Genomic DNA, 20,886 nt, shown 5'->3' on the forward strand with positions numbered 1-20,886 from the left:
CTTTTGATGGGGGATTTTACACAACTATAGAATTTTTACCAAGCCCTCATAGGAATGTCGAGTAATACAGTTTGCCGTGGTTTAGTTATAATAGTAGTGTTTGCTAAAGGAATCATTGTTATATAGATTTTAATATTAAGTTAAAATTCTATATTTATTGAGAATTTCTTTTCTAGTTTGAGTTTGATATTAAGTTAAATCTCTTTATTTAATTTTAATTTCTTTTCTAGTTTGAGTCATGGTAGGTAAGTAAAAATTTAATGTATAAATATTATTATGTTAGTGAATTTTAAATCTGGTAGGAATATTATTATACCAGAGAATTTTAAATCTGAAATAAATTATAATAATTTGGATGTTAGTTTGATTTATATTGCATATAATTGAGGGTGTAGGACACCATGAAAAACACACTCATGTAGGATTCATTTACAATTATTTTTTATTTGATTTTGAAAAGAATTCAGATCTATCAATTTTGTCATGAGAATTTAATGATTAAGTTTAATTGACTCTGTACCGAAAAAAATAGAATTCAACTCAATTTTACATACAATGGAATTATTGCTTGACGATTTTTTGAGAATTGATATAGATCCATATATATTCATTAAATACACTTCACCATCAATAATGAATGTCACATTCATCAATTCAAGAAACCCAACACTAAGGAATTAGAGCAACAACTTCAAGAGTTGTAAGCACGAAATGATTTGGATCTCTGTGTATATAGATCACACATTGCTACATCGAGCCTTCACCATTACATAGAAAAACAATCACAGGAGATTTCCATGATGTGGCACAGAAGAAGAATTCTGCAGATAATAGATTTTATATTATTGGAAATAATCGTTGGATGTAGAATCATAGACAAATCAATGCACATACAAATCTAGGGAGGTAATAAATATGTGGTAGGAAGAGACCATTATATCCTCAAATAGATCTACACACACAACTTATTCCATTCATGCATGAAAACATTAGTTGGAAAAACTAGTACAGTTTATTCCTATTGTTGTTTACATTTGTGTTACTCATCTCACACTTAGCCATTTCCTGAGCAACCTAGCCTCAACCAGCTTCCTGGAACTATGCCCTTTTCTTCTCCAAGCCCAAAGCTTTCTCCCTTGCTTGCTAGAAGTGCACAGGGTACAGAGACTCTAGTCTCCCTTCACATCCAAAAATGTGCAGTGGTTTCCCCCAGTGTCCTTCCCTTAGACAAAACTGTGTAGACATGAGGAACAGGCCTCTGCCTCCTGTCAATTCATTATCCCTAGAAATTGCATAGTTTTTCTAGATAGTTCCCTTCATGGCCTTGTATGCTTTCCTGCTAAAAACTACACAATTCTTATTGATAGTCTGCATGCTGCCCGACACTCCACCTAGCCCGAAAACTACACAGTCATTTCCTTCCTTGAATATCTCCCAGAACTATGCAGTTCTTACCTACAGCTCCCGCAACGTCATCTTGACCTCCTACGTAAAAGCACATAGTTTTCACTGCCAGTGCTTCCTACTGCCCGCACAGCCTCCTCAGAAAATCTGCACAATTCTTCCTCCTAGCTGAGCCCTTTCCTCTGGATGCTATTGTTGTCCTGGACTACTCAAATCAGCCTCGTAGTGACCTCTGTGCACTTTCTCCCTAATTTGCCCTGTAGCCTAGCATCTCGACTTGAGCTATGCTTTGCATAGTCTCAGTACCTTGTCCTCCCTCTTGGTCACCTGGACCAATCACGGAAAACAATGCATCATGGTACATTAGGATATTTCTGTATTTTATGTCATCTCGTCATGGGTGATTGCAAAAGGAGGTACATGAATGGAACATGACGCGATGATAGACGAAATGAAGAAGGAGCGCATGATAGAAAACTTTCTTGCGGTTGGACGAACACGCAAAGCATACGAAGTAGCAAGAAAAGGAGATACATACACATGCATGAACCATCAAGCTAATACCAAGACTATCAAATACCCTGAAGATATGATACACCCAGAGAATACTCATCACCCAAAAACATAACAACTCGATACAGACACCACAGTCAACATGTTCATGTGAGAAATTTCATATTGAGTTGTGTCATGAGTCATCTTCGCCACATCATTAGTTTGGGCAACACTTGTTGTAATCAACGTAATGTAATGTGGATGTCCAAGAGAGCCATAGATGAAGTTGAAGAGTCATGTATGTCGAACAGTCATGAGGAAAGTCGAAGAGTCACAAAGGTCAGTTTCACCCTTGGCTATATATACCTACTAATTTGTACATGTAAAGGAATTTTCACCTTGGCTCCTCCCACACAGTCTTGAGAGTGTATAATAATTTCTCTTAGGAGCAAGCAATGCCTCCAACGCTCCACTAATGAGGCTAGTGATGTAAGGTGTGTGGTTGTGTCTTGGAACTTTTGCTTAATTGAGAATCCTGTCAGAGGTCAACACATTTTCATGCATTCATTGTATTCATTTGTAAGACTATTCTTTAAATAATTGCAATGCATATTTTCTTAAATTGTACCAAAATAGTTGAACTAATTCGGTTATTCTAGTGCATATGTTGTTGAAGATGTGGTGTAATGGTTGCTATTGCTATGTGATCAAATACTCGGTTGTGGTGATGATATACCGCGCATCCGTCTTCTTTCTTGCAGGCTGTATCGGTCCTAAGAAATCAATTGCCCATTTTTTGAATGGCTTCAACGACACCTACAGATTCAAAGGCATCTCATCCCTTCGTGATGTCCTTCCGGTTCTCTAACATGCATCGTATGCCCTACAATATGCTTTGGAATCCTTATGCAATTTTGGCAACCACAATCTAACGCATAAAATTTTTTGTTTTGTTTCTTTTCCTGCATAATGGCCTCTTGCAGCTCCTCCATGAGCCTCAACAATCACATTAATTTTCTCAAACTCAGGAACATAGCGTCGTAGTATTTTGTCTGATCCCATATTATACAAATGGCCTATAATAATAGAAAAGTCTACCATGTGCACCACCAATTCCTTCTTTTGTTAACTAGTGTATCCTGCTGGAGTCGTTCTTGTAGTTAGGAATTGGATAATGTCTGCAAAATGATTGTCTGCAATGGGCACCACAAAGTGTCACATGTGAAGTAGCCCCTCCTCTAAATTGGTATGCTCCTCTCTTGTTTTAATGTGCGACAGATGATATGACCCTACATTCAATCACCCTATCTTTACAATTACTTTGAAATCATATTCCTAAAATAGCAGTAGCCATCTACATATTCCCCCCCAACACATGCTTGCTGACTAGGTAATTTAATGCAGAATTGTTTGCATACATCTTAAAGTGTCTTCCTAGTAGGTAATGTCTGAATTTCTGCAGCGCGTACACCATAGACATTCCTTTTTGCTCTGTTGTTGAATAATTCTATTTACCCTTGGACAACTCCCCGCTTGCAAACCCTATAGGGTGGTCCATCTCTCCTTTACCGGCCTATCTCAGTACTATTCCTAGTGCAATACATGATGCATATACATGCACATGAAATTCCTTCTTCCAATCCGGGAAGACTAGTATCAGGGCGACAACCATTTCTTCCTTTCATATATCCAGACCCCACTCACATTCTTCATGCCCACATAATGTAGCATCCTTCTTGAGCATCTTTTCCATCGGCGCAGTAATCTAAGCATAAATTTTGATGAACTTTCGATAGTCTCCAGTATGACCCTATGTTACACACAATTGTTTAATGCTCCTTGGCACTTCCAAATTAAGTATACCCATGATCTTAACAGGGTCCACAATTAAGCCTTGTCTACATACCACATGATCCAGCAGGATTTCGAAAGGGAGGTAAAACAAACATTTCTTCAAGTTAATTGCAATCTGATACCTTCGGCATGCACCCAGCATCAACCACAAACTAGCTTCATGGCGCTTTACTAGTCCAAACACTGTCCAATCATCAAAGTACACTTCAAAAACTTGTGAATGAACTCTTTAAATGCCATGATGACTACGTGCGAGAAAATTTCCAACGCATTCTTAAGTCCAAAAGGCATTACAATACACTGAAAACATCCCCACTCAGTCCTGAAGGTTGTCTTACTCCTGTGTTCTGGCACAATCTTAATCTGATGGTACCCAGAGAACACATCAGTGAATGAATATGCTTCTTTTCCTCCTACATTGTCCAGTACTTTATCTGTGAATGGTGTCAGAAAAGGATCATGAACTTAAGAATCATTAAGCTTCATGAGATCGATGCATATCCTTATTTCATCCTTCTCCCTCTTTTCCTAAACTAACATTTGGCTCACCCAGACGGATTCCACTACCGATTCAATAATACCTGCTGCAAGCATCTTATCCAGCTACAAGAGGATCTTTTCTTTATACTTTTGATTAAGGCAATAGGGTATTTGCTTAATTAGCTTCGCGTCCGGCTTGAAGGTAATTTTCATTACACCCAAGTATCTTATTATTCCATTCAGGTCTGAAAACTTCGTAGGGAACAAATCATAATACTCGTGGAGCAACACAGTGACCTTATCTACTGTGGCATCATCCTAGTAGTCTTGAATCTTTCCAAACTTCGGTTCTACTTCCATGCCAATATTTACTTGTATAGTCCTAAGTGGCGTGATGATATCTAGATTCTCTATTTGTGGTCCCTCCACTTCGCGGTCACCTTCTACCTCTGGGATATTAATGTTCCTTAGATCCTTGTCTTCCTCTTTAGCAGTCACATTGTATCACTCTAGTGCATGGCGTAGCTAGGTGGTCCAATCTGGTTGAATTAAATCCAAGGGATCCTATGGTATTCTGAATATTGCTCTCTTTTCCTCCTGCAATGCCTCATCAATGCATTCAAATCCGTCCTCAAAGTTGAATGTCATGAAGTATCCCTGTCTCAAAATGTCCCATTCTTCAATGTCATGGTAGAGCTCTATTTCCAAGTACCAATTCATTGGTATCACATCCAAAGTATGATAGAATAAATGCACCCACTCCAATTGTGGCTCTGCTCCATAGACAATAGACCACTTTTCCAAATGAGCTCGCGAATCATTCCTTCCATCTTATTCCTCTGTTAGCCGAAATTTTGGGTGACCAAACCTCAATCTCATCATTTTTCTATGCTTGCACCATCCATCAAAATTGTCTTTATGCGTACCCCACCATCTTGTGGGCGTAGCGCACAGCACCAAATCCAAGGCTTCAAAGTGTTGCTTCTCTGGCACTTCCCTTTCAAATGCATCCAAAAATTTATCTATGTCAGTTAAACCATCATAATAAGGCAAACTTGTTACCTCCAACGGCACACATCACAACGATTTATTCGTCATGTTACAACAGAGTGTAGATACTTCATGCAACCTATTCTATCAGTGTTCCAACTCCTCATCTGAATCAAATGTATAGGAACTTTCGCAGTCCTAGGAAATACATCCATCAGCTGTCAGATTCACGCAATATTGATCTCGTGCTGTTATTTTGTAGATCTGATCCAAATCATCATTGCTTTCATAATCGTGGACTGAATCAATATAGCACGGTCCTTTTGCAGGTTCCAAAGGTACTACTATGTGGAGCGATTTCATTTCAAATGACATCATCCACTTCTTTAAATTGATCACCACATTCATGTCAATAGCCAAATCGATCCCAAGGAATGCAAGGTAGGGATTATTGTCATCCACAATCTCTATTACTTCAAAATTGGCCAACACGCTTGCGCCTTCGATATCTACTATTACTCGTTGTAATCTTCCCATGGGTATAATCTTATGTTGATTTGTCATCCCCAATTGAATCAGAGACCACTACAGTGCAGGTCTCCCCATTCTTTCCCATGTTTTTTTAGGCAATATGTTCGCATCCAACCCCAAATCCATAAGAACTTGATCCATTTCATACTCTCCTATCTGCACATTGAGCCTCATCTCACACCGTATTCTTGCCTTATGCTTACCAATCTTTTTGACTATGCGAGGTCCTTGAGGAGAATTTTATTTTCCGGCACATTTATTTATCAACTCTTGTAATCCTTTCACAACCTTTCTATCATGTAGCAGCTTCATGCGAGTTTCCAAAAAGGTATTAAGCATGGAGGGATCCATTTCTTCAGATAGCTTATCTTGACTTCGTGAGGTCGAGGCCTCAACAAACCTTTTCTTTGCTTCCATGAATGTTTCCTTCATGCACTCCAGATCAAATCCAACCACCTTTTCTAGAGATTTGCGGACCTACTAACTTTCTTCAGGCTTCTTTCCTTTATCTCTGCCAGTCATCATTCCACTTCATAGCATGATGTTAACATTAGGATCCTCTTCGCAGGGCTCGACCCTCATCATATGCAGGTTCTAGGTAGGTTGTTGAGGCTACACCCTCTTCTCATGTATCTTAGCTATTAATACATGGAAATCTTCTATCACGTGACCAAAATGAGTATAGTATTGGCATGATAGGTGCATTGATCTCATACAGTCTTGCATGTAGTTTCCTAGCACACTAAAATTGTAACAAATAACCTGCCCCAACCTCAACCAGGTTCTCTTCCTTCTCCTCAGCCTCGTCCGCACCTTGATATACTTTGCACGCTCCCCCAATGCCTTCATCAGGAGGCTGAGATACTATATGCATTCAATATGTAGGCGTTCTTTCCATCATCAGCTCATAGCTATGATAATTACGCTCATCGTGGCCCACCAATTACAGAAGTTGTAGAAGAGTTGTTTTGGTACCTGTACCAATTTCTATAGCAAGTGGCAGTTGTCTCTTACATCTTTTTCGACTACCTGACATATAGCGCACCATAGCATGGGCCCGACACTTGGCCCTACTTGAGCTTCCAACCTCAGAGGCATTGACCCTCCTCCCACAACATAATTCGCGATTATAGGGAAGTGATATTTATCATGCCCCTGGCTCTTGCATTTCAAGCACCAAACTTGTTCGCACACCTCTGGCCAAGCAACTCTATCATTCTTGAGACTTTGAAACTATATGCAAATATTCTGCAACTCCACTTGAATCTACTAAACTCCCAAAGGAGCATCTTGAATTAGTGTCTCATGCAATGTCATCGCAATTTCGAGGGCTTCCACCTGGGTCCCAATCTTTTGTTGTGATAAGGAGACCCTTAGGTGAGGTAAGAGCAAAGCTACAAACCATTCGTGGTGTTGCCAATCCATAAGATTCATGTTAGCTTTGCGGATCTGGCATTTTAAACTTTGATGCAGATCCTAAGGTGATTCACTAGGCCTCACCATGATTTCCTTGAGTCCAATGATTGGTTGTGATTCAAACTTGGGCCTACTAAATTCCTTATTCATTGCAGTCTGAATGTGTACTAATGGAGCTGTTGGGTTATCGATAGAGTACTCAATGTACCACGTTAGCACATGATCCTGTAGAGTTGTAACTAATTTTTCTTTCTTCACGTAATCATCTGTAATATTTTGGGCTGTCCATACATCCTTAGCAACAAATCAAAATTGGTCTATGTTCTCATTTTCCAAGCCCTTGAAAACTGGAAATTTCATTATATTCGACATATCGAATGGTGATAGAGGTGGTGGTGGTGTGGACGAAGGTGTATGTTATCGAAGTGAAGGCAGAGGTGGTGTTGATGGATGAGGTATTCGTAGAAACCCTTGCCTTATCAACTGGACAACGCTTTTTGTTGAAACCTGTGCTTCTCCCTCATCGTCACTCAGAGGAGGCTCAATCAGTGGGCTATGTTCAAGGCCTGTTCTCCCTCTATCCCTCATGAATTTTCCACCTCGCAAAGCTCCAAACATCAAGGTAATGTCATAACCCACTTTTTTCACAAGAACATCTTAATCTAAGTATTCAAAGATCTTAAATACTTACCTTGCGGTCCCTTGAAGAAGTTTCGCTCTGCTTCACTGTAGTTGACCGAGGTATCGACCGCGAATTCTGTCACAAATCCTCCTATGACATGATCAAGCTAGTGATCAATAGCACATGTGATCTTATCTTCAGAGGCTTCCAATCTCTGCACTAACTCTGAGGTCCACACTATTGTCTCATCAAGCCTCCACCTTCCTTGGTCGTCTTCCAATTTTGCGATCCACTTGTAGAGTTTGATCGAGAAGGAACATAACAAAATTTCATGTATCTCTATGTAGAGATATCTATCCAACCAATGTTCTTTTGTCAATTGCAGATTTATATTTTCTTACACCGCGAATTCATGGATATTTCTCTCCAACCACTCCTCAATTTCATTCTTAGTTGGATTCCAGTGATGTGACATCACACATCTCTTTATGCAGATCCTGGTCCCGGAAACAAAACCATTTGTTGGCTTAGTGGGTCTTGACCCAGGTTCAGAGTTAGTTTGCCAAACAAATCCCTGCACTACTGGCCCTTTCAGCATCAATCTGCAAAGCACGGGCTAAAGTCTCACCCAAAGCAGTATGGGGGAATGCTCAAACCAAGTTTCCACACCCAAAGATTAGTGTAATGTTGTTTTATGTGCTAAACCTACCCTCACGCAAATCGATAAGCCTTTAAGTCTTATCAATATAACTTCCTATAACAAACCTCTAGACCTTTGCGAAGGTCTTTGACTATCTTTCACGAAACCTAAATAGGTGAGTCAACCACTTATGCACCTATGCGATTACTCCTAAGTTCGTATTTACCCAGATCGGCTTAAGTGTTTTATAACTTTAACATGCAACAAGATATTCTTTACGTAAACAATTACTATTAATTGCATTCGTATAACAATATAAATAATGTAAAATCGCGCATCAATACAGTGTTAATTCATAAACCCATCATTCATCATAACATAATAACACATTCATTCATAATAGAAGTAAATAGATAAAGATGGAAATTTCTTGAATAATCTCTTTATTAGTACTTTAGTTCTTCTTATAAACTCAAGGCTTCCCTGCACACTTAATTACAGGGGTCCATGCACTTAGCTACGGACACTACTCTAGGCCTCTACGCACATAGTTGTAGAGCATCTCTTTTACTTTAAGACTTCTTTTCTTTTCCTTCTATTGACCCATTACATTCATCTTCATCATCATCTCATATTATGCCTTAGACTCTCTAAGACTCTCCTACTTATACAATCCCATGGTCTGCATACCTTGGGTAGATCTACTAAAGTCAACACAATTTACATAAAATAAAGGTAAAACCCTTTATAACACTTTACTATCTACACGCTCCGTGACCACAATTTGTGGAGACTTTACACTTTGCAAAACAAAAACTTGGGATTTTTTCCCCAAAATATGGGCTTTTGTCCCCAAATTGACCCTAGGGGACCCTATTCATCATTTCTACCGCCTGGGTCCACATTCCTCTATTGGGTCAATATAAGGTTACCATGCCCCTTCCCCTTGCTCACACGTTGGGCCATGGAATGGAATGAGGGCTAGATGTTGATGCAGCTGAAAAGAAATATAAAAGCATATATGATGACATTCAACAAGAAAATGTACCGCAAAGTGCAAAAGATGTCTTGGACAAATACATTTAAAACGTGGGAAAAATTCAATGCATGTGCTCTACCCCATCATCATGGACACCACCCTCGTTCCTGTAGGCTCTATGAACCTTCTTCATCATATAGTATTAGGAACCAATGATTGTCCCAAACTATAGTGGGTAATGAACCACCCTACCTTAAACTGGGGACTTCACTACTATATCTTATACATCATGCTATAACTGCTTGAAACCCAAGCAGTTAATCAAATAAAATCATCAAATGACAAAAGGCATACAATTAAGTGTGGAAAAAGCAAGGTCAAGGAACCTCATGTACCACGATTACTCCCTCCTATACATTATAAAGGTGAAAATCTAATATCACTCCCAAGGAGTTGAGGAGAAGGATGAAGAGACTAAGCGATGGAAAAATATCAAGACCACATGAAAACTCCGTTAGATGCATGATCATCTTAATGGTAAGTACGGTAAGTAAAGAAAACCTTTCGAAGTACATCTCTTAGTTGAGTTTGCAGGACTGCTTGTCATTGTCATATCATCCTGTCTTTAGTAACATGCATGTGTGCAAACACAAAATTCATTTCATGCATTTCCTGTACATGTCTTGCTTCCTTTTCACTTGTTTGGCCAACTGTCATCTTTGGCATGCTGATTGCTATGTCATGATTACGACCTTGTTCTAGCGATATCAAAGGCTTTTCTTTGTGTGCATGAGTTGTTCCAACTATGTAAACAATCATCATACTCACATGAAAAGTTGTAGACATTGTCGTGAAAATTTTTTCACGATCGTTCAATGATCCATCTTAAGTGTCTCACTTGTCTCTCTCACATTTACATGGTTGCAATGAGCACATGTTGTCTTATCGTTGATTCAGGCTAAGTGTTTGTTCATAAGGTCATATATACACGAGTTCTCTTTCTCACACACTTAACCATTTATCCTAATTTTTTTTCGACTAGACAAAATTCCATCAACCACACCTCCATTGAGCTACACTACGCAGTCTCAGCCTTCGGTGAGCCTACATTGTTGCCTAGAACTGCCTCCTTGGAAAAAATATGCAATTCTTCCTCCCAGTTGAGCACTCTCTTCCAGATGGTACCGTTGTCTTGGACTGCTCAAATCATCCTCCTAGTGACCTTTGTGTAGTTTCTCCCTATTCTACCCCACAGCCTAGCATCCCGACTTGAGCTATGCTTTGTGCAGTCTCAGTACCTTGTCCTCCCTCCTGGTCACCTGGACCGATCACAAAAAGAATGCATCATGGTACATTAGGATATTTTTGGATTTTATGTCATCTCATATGAGTGATTGCAAAAGCAGGTGCATGAATGAAACATGTCATGATGACAAACAAAATGAAGAATGACCACATGATAGAAGACTTGCTCGTGGTTGGATGAACACACAAATCATACCAAGTAGCAAGCAAAGGAGATACATACACATGCATGAACCATCAAGCGAATACCAAGACAATCAGATACCCTAAAAACTTCATCATGTAGAGGTGAAGATATGATACACCAAGAGCATACTCATCACCCAACAACATAACAAATCAACACAAACACCACAATCAGCTTGTTCATGTGAGCAATGTCATATCAAGTTGTGTCGCGAGTCATCTTTGCCACATCACTAGTTTGGGAAAAATTTGTTGTAATCAATGTAATGTAATGTGTAAGTACAAGAGAGGCACCAATGAATTTGAAGAGTCATGACAAACAGTCATGAGGGAATTCAAAGAGTCATAAAGGTCATTTTCACCCTTGGCTATATATACCCCTCATTTGTACATGTAAAGGAATTTTCACCTTGGCTCCTCCCACATAGTCTTGAGAGTCTATAATCATTTATTTGAGGAGAAATTAGTGGCTCCAATGCTCCACTTCTAGGGCCAGTGCGTGTGTAGTTGTGTCTTGGAACTTTCGCTTAATTGAGAATCCTGTCAGAGTCTAGCACAGTTTCATGCATGCTTTGTATTCATTTGTAAGACTATTCTTTAAGCGCGTGTAATGCATGTTTTCTTAAATTCTACCAAAATAGTTGAACTAATTAGGTTGTTCCAGTGCATATGTTGTTGAACATGTGGTGTAATGGTTTCTATTGCTATTTGGTCAAATACTTGGCCACCGTGATGATATACCATGCACCCGTCTTCTTTCCTGGAGGCTGAATCGGCCCTACAAAATCAATTGCCCATTTTTTGAATGGCTACAATGATATCTTCGGATTCAAATGCATCTCATCCCTCCGTGATGGCCTACTGATTCTCTCACATGCATTTCATGCCGTACGATATGCTTTGGAATCCTTATGAAATTTTGGCCACCACAACCTAGCACGTAAAATTTTATGCGTTGTTTCTTTTCCTACATAATGGCCTCTCGCAGCTCTTCTATGAGCTTCAACAAATACACTGCTTTTCTCAAACTTATGCACATAGCGTTGCAGTATTTTTTCCAATCCCATATTATACAAATTCCATACAATAACAGAAAAGTCTGCCATGAGCACCACCTATTGCATCTTTTGTTAACTAGTGTATCCCTCTGGAGCCATTCATGTAGTTAGGATGTGGATAATGTCTGCAAAATGATTGTCTGTTGAATGCACCACAAAGTTTCACACGTCAAGTAGCCCCTCCTCTAAATTGGTAGTCTCCTCTCTTGTTTCAATGCATGACAGATGATATGGCCGTCCATTCAATCGCCCTAGCTTCACAATTACTTTGAAATCATATTCCTAAAGTAGCAGAAGCCATCTACATATCCCCCCCCCCCAACACAGGATTGTTGACTAGGTAATTTAATGTAGAATGGTTTGTATACATCTTAAAGTGTCTGCCTAGCAGGTAATGTCTAAACTTCTTGAGCATGTACACCATAGCCAAACCTTCACGCTTTGTCATTGAATAATTATTTTTAGCCTTGGACAACTCCCTGCTTGCAAACCCTATAGGGTGTTCCAACTCTCCTTCACCGACCTATCTCAGTACTACTCCCAGTGCAACACATGATGCATCTACATGCACATGAAATTCCTTCTTCTAATCTGGGAATACAAGGATCAGCGCGGTGACCATTTTTTCCTTTAATATATCCAGAATCCACTGACATTATTCATCCCCACATAATGTAGCATCCTTATTTAGCAGATTTTCCATCCGCACAGTAATCTGAGCATAACTTTTGATGAACTTTTGATATTATCCAGTAAGACCCAACGTTGCATGCAACTGTTTAATGCTCCTCGGCACTTCCAAATTAATTATAACTACGATCTCAAAAGGGTCCACAACTAAGCCTTGTCTGAATACCACATGACCCAACAGGATTTTGAAAGGGATGAAAAACAAACATTTCTTCAAATTTAGTGCAATCTGATACCTTCAACATATACCCAACATCAAGTGCAAGCTAGCTACATGGCACTTACCAGTCCAAACACAGTCCAATCATCAAAGTACACCTCCAAAAACTTGTGAATGAACTCTTTAAATGTCACGATGACTACGCACAAGGAAATTTCCGACACATTCTTAAGTCCAAAAGGAATTAAAATATACTGAAAAAATCCCCACTTGGTCACGAAGGTTGTCTTACTCTTGTCTTCTGGTGCGATCTTAATCTGATGGTACCCAAAGAACCCATCAATGAATGAATATGCTTCATGTCCTCCTACATTGTCCAATACTTCTTCTGTGAATGGTGTCGGAAAAGATCATGAACAAAAGCATCGTTAAGCTTCTTGAGATTGACGCATATCCTTATTTCTTCCTTTTTCTTCTTTTCCTGAACTATCATTGGGCTCACCAGATTAGATTCCTCTACCAGTTTAATAATACTTGTTGCAATCATCTTATCCAGCTCCAAGAGGACCTTTTCTTTATACTTACGATTAAGGCGATAGGGCCTTTCCTTAATCCGCTTCGTGTCCGACTTCAAGGTAATTTTCATTACACCCAAGTCTCTTATTATTCCATTTAGGTCTGAACACTTCGTAGGGAACAAATCCTAGTAATCGCGGAGCAACTTAGTGACCTTATCTACTGTGGCATCATCCTAGTAGTCCCCAATCATCGCAAACTTTGGTTCTGCTTCCATGCCATTATTCACTTGTATAGTGTTAAGTGGTGCGATGATATCTAGATTCTCTATTTGTGGTCCCTCCACTTCACAATGCCCTTCTGCCTCTGGGATATTTATGTTCCTTGGATCCTTGTCTTCCTCTTTAGTAGTCACATTGTAGCACTCTAACGCATGGCACAGCTAGGTGGTCCAATTTGGTTGAATCAAATCTAAGGGATCCTGTGGTATTCTGAAGATTTCTGCCTTACCCTCTTGCAATGCCTCATCAATGCATTCAAATCCATGCTCAAAGCTAAATGACATCAGGAATCCCTATCTAAAAATTTCCCATTCTTCAGTGTCATGGTGTTGGGCATGGAATCCCCCCAAGACATGTTTTGGGGCTTGATGTACAAGTTTTGACCAAATCCTTTGTAAAAGCTTTGTGAACTGTGGGTGTAGAACACGAAGTCATAATAGAGTCATAGGTTTGTCCGCCCTCACATTTGTAATGTAATGTTTGCTTGATAGAACTACCCATGGTCCACGGACCATGGGATTGTATAAATAGAGTGAGGCTCTAAGTGTAGAAGATAGTATAGATAGCTAATAGACAAGAAGCATGATGAGTCGAAGAGATTGAGTTGAAGTGTAAAGTGTGTCTTTAGGTCATAGAGTAGGAGAAGGCACTACAGTTGAGTGCATAGAGGCCTAGTAGTCTGTAGCTGAGTGCACAGACCCCTACAGCTAAGTGCGTAGGGTACGTCGAGTTTGTAACTGTTGGAAGAATCAATAAAGAGAAGTTTACCATATTTCTGTGTATCGTTTCTTGTTTAATGTATTATTGGGTATAATTTGCAAGTGTATTGTTTATTTTCTATGCGAACTTATATGTGTGTCCTGTATCAATAAATATAACACAAGAATACTATTTATGTGAAGGTAACTAACTAGTGAAGGAAAATAGGTAAGATGTCAATTGCAACTTAGGGAAATAGTGCAGAGAGATGCAGCAGCAACGCGGAAGCCACACAATCGCTAGTTAGGGCTGCGCGAAGGAAAGTATATCGAGGCGCGAAGTCTAGGGAAGTGTGCGAAGCAACCTGCGCGTAGGGATGAGCAGTTGGACCGAAACATGCCCTCAGACATCTCAAGGTGTGGAATCCTAGTTCCATCACCCCCCCATACTACTTCAAGTGAGACCTCAGTTCACGATCCATGGACTGTTGCCAAAAGGGCCAGTAGTATAGGGATTTGTTTAGCTAATTAAATCTAAACCTGGGTTAAGCCCCAACAAGTCAACACATGGTTCCATTGTCGGGACCGAAATCTACATAGAGAGCTCTGATGTCATATCACTGGAATCTAGCAAAGAAAGGAATTGAAGATTGGTTGGATAGAAAGATTCATGAGTTCGTGATGTAGTAAAATAGGAATCCGCAACTATCAAAGGAAGAGTGCTTAAACTGCTACTTATACACATAGATCCATGAAATTTTCTTCACATCTTTCCCTACTAAGTTGCACAAGTGGATCGCAAAGCTAGCAGATAGCCAAGGAAGGTGTAAGATTGACAGACCTATTGCGTGGACTCCAGAATTGGTGCACAGATTGGAAGCATCAGAGGATAAGATCACGCGCTTTGTGGATCACTAGCTTGATCGAATTATAGGAGGATTCATGATCCAGGTGGATATTGGTGGCCACCTGCCAAGTCCACCTGGACCCCCACCATTGTTTCTCTCAGCATTCTTAGCTTCCTTAATTGTTGCACAACTTACTATTTTTAGAAGTTTTTCGGGTCCTGAACTTCTGGAGCCGTTTTGAGGCCCTAAACGACGTTTTTTGGGAAATCTGGGGGCAACATTGATACCACTGATCCGGATTTAAACAGGAACACAACAAATTACAGAGATAACCATATACACAAAGATGCAGCGGAAATAATACTTCATTTCATTAATGGGAAATACTGAAATATGGTTACAACCAGAAATGGAAATAAACTAGCTAGGGCGATGGTAGCTTATCTCTGAGAAGAGATGTGGTGGCTACATGCCTCTGAACTGTGTTACAATGAGGCTTGAAGGCCTATTTATTGTTGAGAAACAGTGGAAAACCCTTAACATTTCAAAACCTAACCCTAGGAGATGAAACGCCAAACTGTGGGCCCCGTTTGGGTAAATTGGTACATCAACTTCCCGGGGTCGTAACTTTGGCATACAATCTCTGTTTGACGCGTACAATAGCTCGTTAGAAAGATCTATCCGAGCACTACCACTTTGGGAAGGGCAACATCTGTCCATGGACCCATGTTGCCCCCAGATTTCACAAAAAACGTCGTTTAGGGCCTCAAAATGGCTCCAGAAGTTCAGGACCCGAAAAACTGCTAAAAATAGTAAGTTGTGCTACAATTAAGGAAACTGAGAATGCTGAGAGAAACAATGGTGGGGGTCCAGGTGGACTTGGCAGGTGGCCACCAATATCCAACTGGATCATTCCTCCCCCCTTAGGAAGCAATGGTCCCCATTGCGTTGAGCTCCTCCATGAGATGAGGAAACTTTTGTTGAACTTGTTCCCTGGTGAGCCACTTGCCCTGCTGAAGGAGTTGGCCTGCTTTAACAACTCGATATAGTTGGATATTCTGTTGGCGAGTGTTATTGATCTGTGTGTCCATGATCCGGTCAGTTGCAGCTTGTTCCATGCAATCTGGATTTAATTCTGTGGGTTTGAGCTGTTCTACAATGTCGGATGTGTCTAGCAATGGTGGAAAGTATGGCCGAAGGCGGTCCACATTGAACACTGGGTGCAGGCCAAGGAATGGGAGAATGCTGAGCTCAAATGCACTGTCTCCCATAGCCTTAGTAATGGTGTAAGGACCATATCGGAGTGGTCTGAATTTCCGATAGGCTCCAGTAAGGCATTCCTTTTGCAAATGCAACCAGACTTTGTCACCCACCTGAAACTTGTGTGGCACCTGATGTTGATCATGTCACTGCTTGTACTTGGCATTTGATTTCTCAAGAATGTCATGGACCTATTGGAGAATATGTTGGATGCGCTCAATGAAGCTGGTGGCCTTATCTGTTTCGGACTGGACATGAGCTGAATTTATGTGAGTAGCTGCAAGTGGCATGGCCACATCAATGGGGCATAGTGGCTGGAATCCCAAACCCACCTGAAAAGGGCTATGGCCAGTGGAGCTGTGAAGAGCTCGATTATAGTTGTGCTAAACATAGGGGAGGCTCTCGTCCCATGTGCGTGGATGCTTTGAGTTATACATGCGCAGAATGTGCATAATCATCCTATTGACAACCTCTGTCTGGCCATCAATTTGAGGATGGAAGGCTGTGGACTTCGTGAGTTTGGTGTCCAGCATTGACCAGAGACTGGACCAAAATGTCCTAAGAAACCGACTGTCCCGATCTGAGATGATAGATTGTGGGATCCCAAAGTGCACCCGCACTCGTTCAAAGAAGAGTTTAGCAGTGGCTTCTGCTGTGATATTCTTCTTGCAGGCCACCATAATGGCCATCTTCGAGAACCTGTTGACAACCACAAAAACAGAGTCATTTCCATGCTTAGTGGAAGGAAGGCCTGACATGTAATCCATGGAGATGGATTCCCAAGGTCGACTAGCGGTAGGCAACGGGGTATAGAGGCCGTGCTTCTTAATGGTTGGTTTGGCAATGGCACAGGTAGTACATGATCTGATGTACTTCCCAACATCCTGTCGAAGATTCGGCCAATAGAAATAATTTTGCAGTACTGCCACTGTTTTCTCGACCCCGAAATGCCCAACAGCCCGACTATAGTGTGCTTCCCAAATCATCTTGGCATGCTCGCTTGAAGGAACACAAAGGTGACCCAGGTGGCATAGCAGGGCATCCTGGAGGGGAAAATCTGGAACATGCCGACCCTCCAAGAGTGTCTGGTATGTGTGGCCGAATTCTGGGTCGCTTTTGTAGAGAAGTGGCCAATCAGAAGTCTCGTGCCCACAAGAGTTGAGCACGGTGGTTAACGCCATGATCGGTGGTCGACTGAGGCAATCTGCAACATTATTGGTGCTGCCCTTCTTATACTTGATATTCAAGTGGAACTGTTGCAGGTATGTAGACCACTTCTGATGGCGATCATTCTGCAATTTCCCTTGGGTCTGTATGAACTGCAGGGGTCGGTGGTCTGTGTGGATGACCGTCTCCTTCCCCAAAATGTAATGCTTCCATTGTCGGCAGGCCTGTACAATGGAATACATCTCTTTATCATAAGTGGGGTACTTCCGGACTGTGTCTGAAAGTGTTTCATTGTGATATGCCACTGGATGTCCATGTTGAGTAAGGACTACCCCAATAGCATAGTCAGAGGCATCTGTCTCGACCTCAAATGGTTGTTGTAAATCTAGTAACGTGAGCACTGGTGCCGTGCAGAGGCGATCCTTCAACTCCATGAATGCCTTCTGTTGAGATTCAGACCAAAAGAATTTTTCTTTTGCCCCTCCCTTGGTGACTTGACTCAAGGGCCAAGTAATATGAGAAAACCCCAACACGAACCTGCGGTAGAAGTTGGCAAGACCTAGAAAGCTGCGGAGCTCTGTTAGAGTGGTTGGAGAGGGCCAATCCTGAATGACTTGGATCTTGGCTGGATCGACATGCACCCCCTGTTCATCAATGATGTATCCTAGATACTAAACCTGGGTCATGCCAAAAGTGCATTTCTCCAAATTGGCACATAGCTTGTGTTGCCGCAGTGTTTGGAGAACCTGTCGGATGTGGTGGAGGTGCTCTTCCCAACTCTGGCTGAAGATCAGAATGTCATCCAAGTATACTACTACAAAGGAGTTGGTGAATGGCCGCAAGATGTCATCCATTAGCCTCATGAAGGTTGCAGGAGCATTCGTCAATCCGAAAGGCATAACCAACCATTCGAAAAGACCCTCCTTGGATTTGAAGGCAGTCTTCCACACATCAGAGGGTTCGATTGGTACCTAGTGATATCCTGACTTCAGGTCGATCTTGCTGAAATATTTTGCCCCCTTTAGTTGGTCCAGGAGGTCATCAATCCGCGGGATCAGGTACCTATTACGGACAGTGATCTTGTTCAGCGCCCGATAGTTAATACAGAGTCTCCACGTCCCATCCTTCTTTTGTACCAACACGATCGGGCTCCCACAAGGCGATGAACTTAGACGGATGTGACCTTTTTGCAGGAGCTCCTGAATCTGCCTCTTCATTTCATTGTTCTCCAGAATGGAGCACCGATAAATTGGTCCATTGGGTAGCGACGCACCTGGGGTCAGATCGATGGAGTGCTTGACCTGACAGTGCAGAGGAACCCTTGCAGGGGAGGTGAAGATGTCCTCGTACTCCTCCACAACCTTGTCCATCTGAAGTTGTCGTGCAGAGGGACCCCGTCTGGAGGTCGCGGCCACCGTCTTCTTCTTTCCTTGAGGGCATATCATCAGGAAAACAAATTTCCTGGTTTTGGAAATGATCTTACTACATTGTTTTGCAGTAATCAAAGAGATGGCGGTAGGTGGCGCTACCTCTGATATCCTGTACAACTTATTTCCCAATGTAATAATAACAGCACGGGGCCTTGATTCATACACAGCATGTCGCTTCCACAAGTATGGCTGTCCTAATAATACATCACAAACTTGAAGGGGAGCAATGTCACACAATACCTCATCCGTGAAGGGCTTGATGTTGTATGGAAGGCGACACTGCTGGCTCACGCGAAGATCTCGTCCTTGGTGAAGCCACCCAATGGTGTATGGTTGTGGATGTGCTGTGGTCGGTAAGCCCAACCGCTTCACGACCTCTGCCGAAATGAGGTTCTTTTGACTCCCGCTATCAACAATGAACTGTATCGGGGAGCCCTTTACCCACATCTGGGAGTGGAAGAGACGCTCCTCCTCCTCTGGATCTTTGGGTTCATTTTTCTGGATCTTGGCGGTAGCAACAGTGGCGTTGGGATCCGCATCAATGATCTGCTTTCCTTTTTCATTCCCCTTATCGGGTTCTGACTCAGAGTCGGAACATGCATCTGATTCTGAAACCTTTAGCTCAGCCACCAGTGACTGCTTGGCCCAACACTCACTTGTGTTGTGAGTGGAGCTCTTATGGAACTCACACCATTTTCTAGTGTCCTTTTTCGGCTTCGCGGTGTTGTTCTTTGCTTGCAGCTTCGGCGAGTTGTCTTGGGCTGTCCCACCTTGGCTTTGTCCTTTGTTCTGTGGTTTAGGGGCACCTTTCCCCTACTTTGGATTCACAGATCCAAAGTCTCGCTTCTTTTGTTTAAACTTCTGCTCGACCTTGACGGCATATCGGTATGCTGCGCCGAGCGAGGAGATGTTTAGGAATTTTATTTCTTCCTGGATGTACTTGTGCAGGCAGCCATGGTATTTGAGTATCAAATGTTGCTCCGAATCCTTGATAGCCAACTTTGTGTGAAGGGTATGGAAAATATTGGTGAACTCCGGCACGTCTTGGTCCCTTCCCTGCCGCAGCGTGGTCCACTATATGTATTCATCCTCATAGCTTCCGACAGGGTAGTACTGCTCCTTGATGGCATCCCGGAATGAATTCCAGGTGGGTGCGGCTGAAAATAGTGAGCCAGTACTTTCATCCTTCTGCTCGCAGTAGGTTTCCCTCCAGTCCTTGACGTGGGGGGCTGCTTTGAGAAGAGCGAAAACAATCTTTTCCCGACTCAAAAATTCATGAACAGAAAAATAACCCTCTAGCAGATTGAACCATTTATCTACGGCATTTGCGTCTATCTGACCCTCGAATATGGGGATTTCAAAATTGACTTGTACCTTAAAGGGTGTGGCGTTTCCAGAGTAGCTACTGGAAGCCGATGCGTCGCTTCTGGGTAGCCGCTGAAGGATCTGGGCAAAGTTGTCCATCATCGCGTTCCGTTGTCGCTCGAGGGCTTCTTCGAGCAAGATTTTGATGGGATCTCCTACCCCCTCATCTTTCTTCTCATCCGCCATGGGAGGCCGTCGGGATTTACGAGGCTGGACTTGCAAAGGTTCAACCAATTCAAGCCCTAACTCCTTATATCCCGACCTTGTTGGGGACATGAAAAGAAAAATAGAGAAAAAGCAGACCGCTCTAATACCACTGATCCGGATTTAAACAGGAATGAAAAAAATTACAGAGATAACCATATACACAAAGATGCAGCAGAAATAATACTTCATTTCATTGATGGGAAATACTGAAATATGCTTACAACCAGAAATGGAAATAAACTAGCTAGGGCGATGGTAGCTTATCTCTGAGAAGAGATGTGGTGGCTACATGCCTATGAACTGT

Source organism: Pinus tabuliformis, chromosome 1_1 (genome assembly GCF_031772625.1).
Source record: "Pinus tabuliformis cultivar Carrire ecotype Pingquan chromosome 1_1, CPIR1, whole genome shotgun sequence".
NCBI lineage: Eukaryota > Viridiplantae > Streptophyta > Pinopsida > Pinales > Pinaceae > Pinus > Pinus tabuliformis.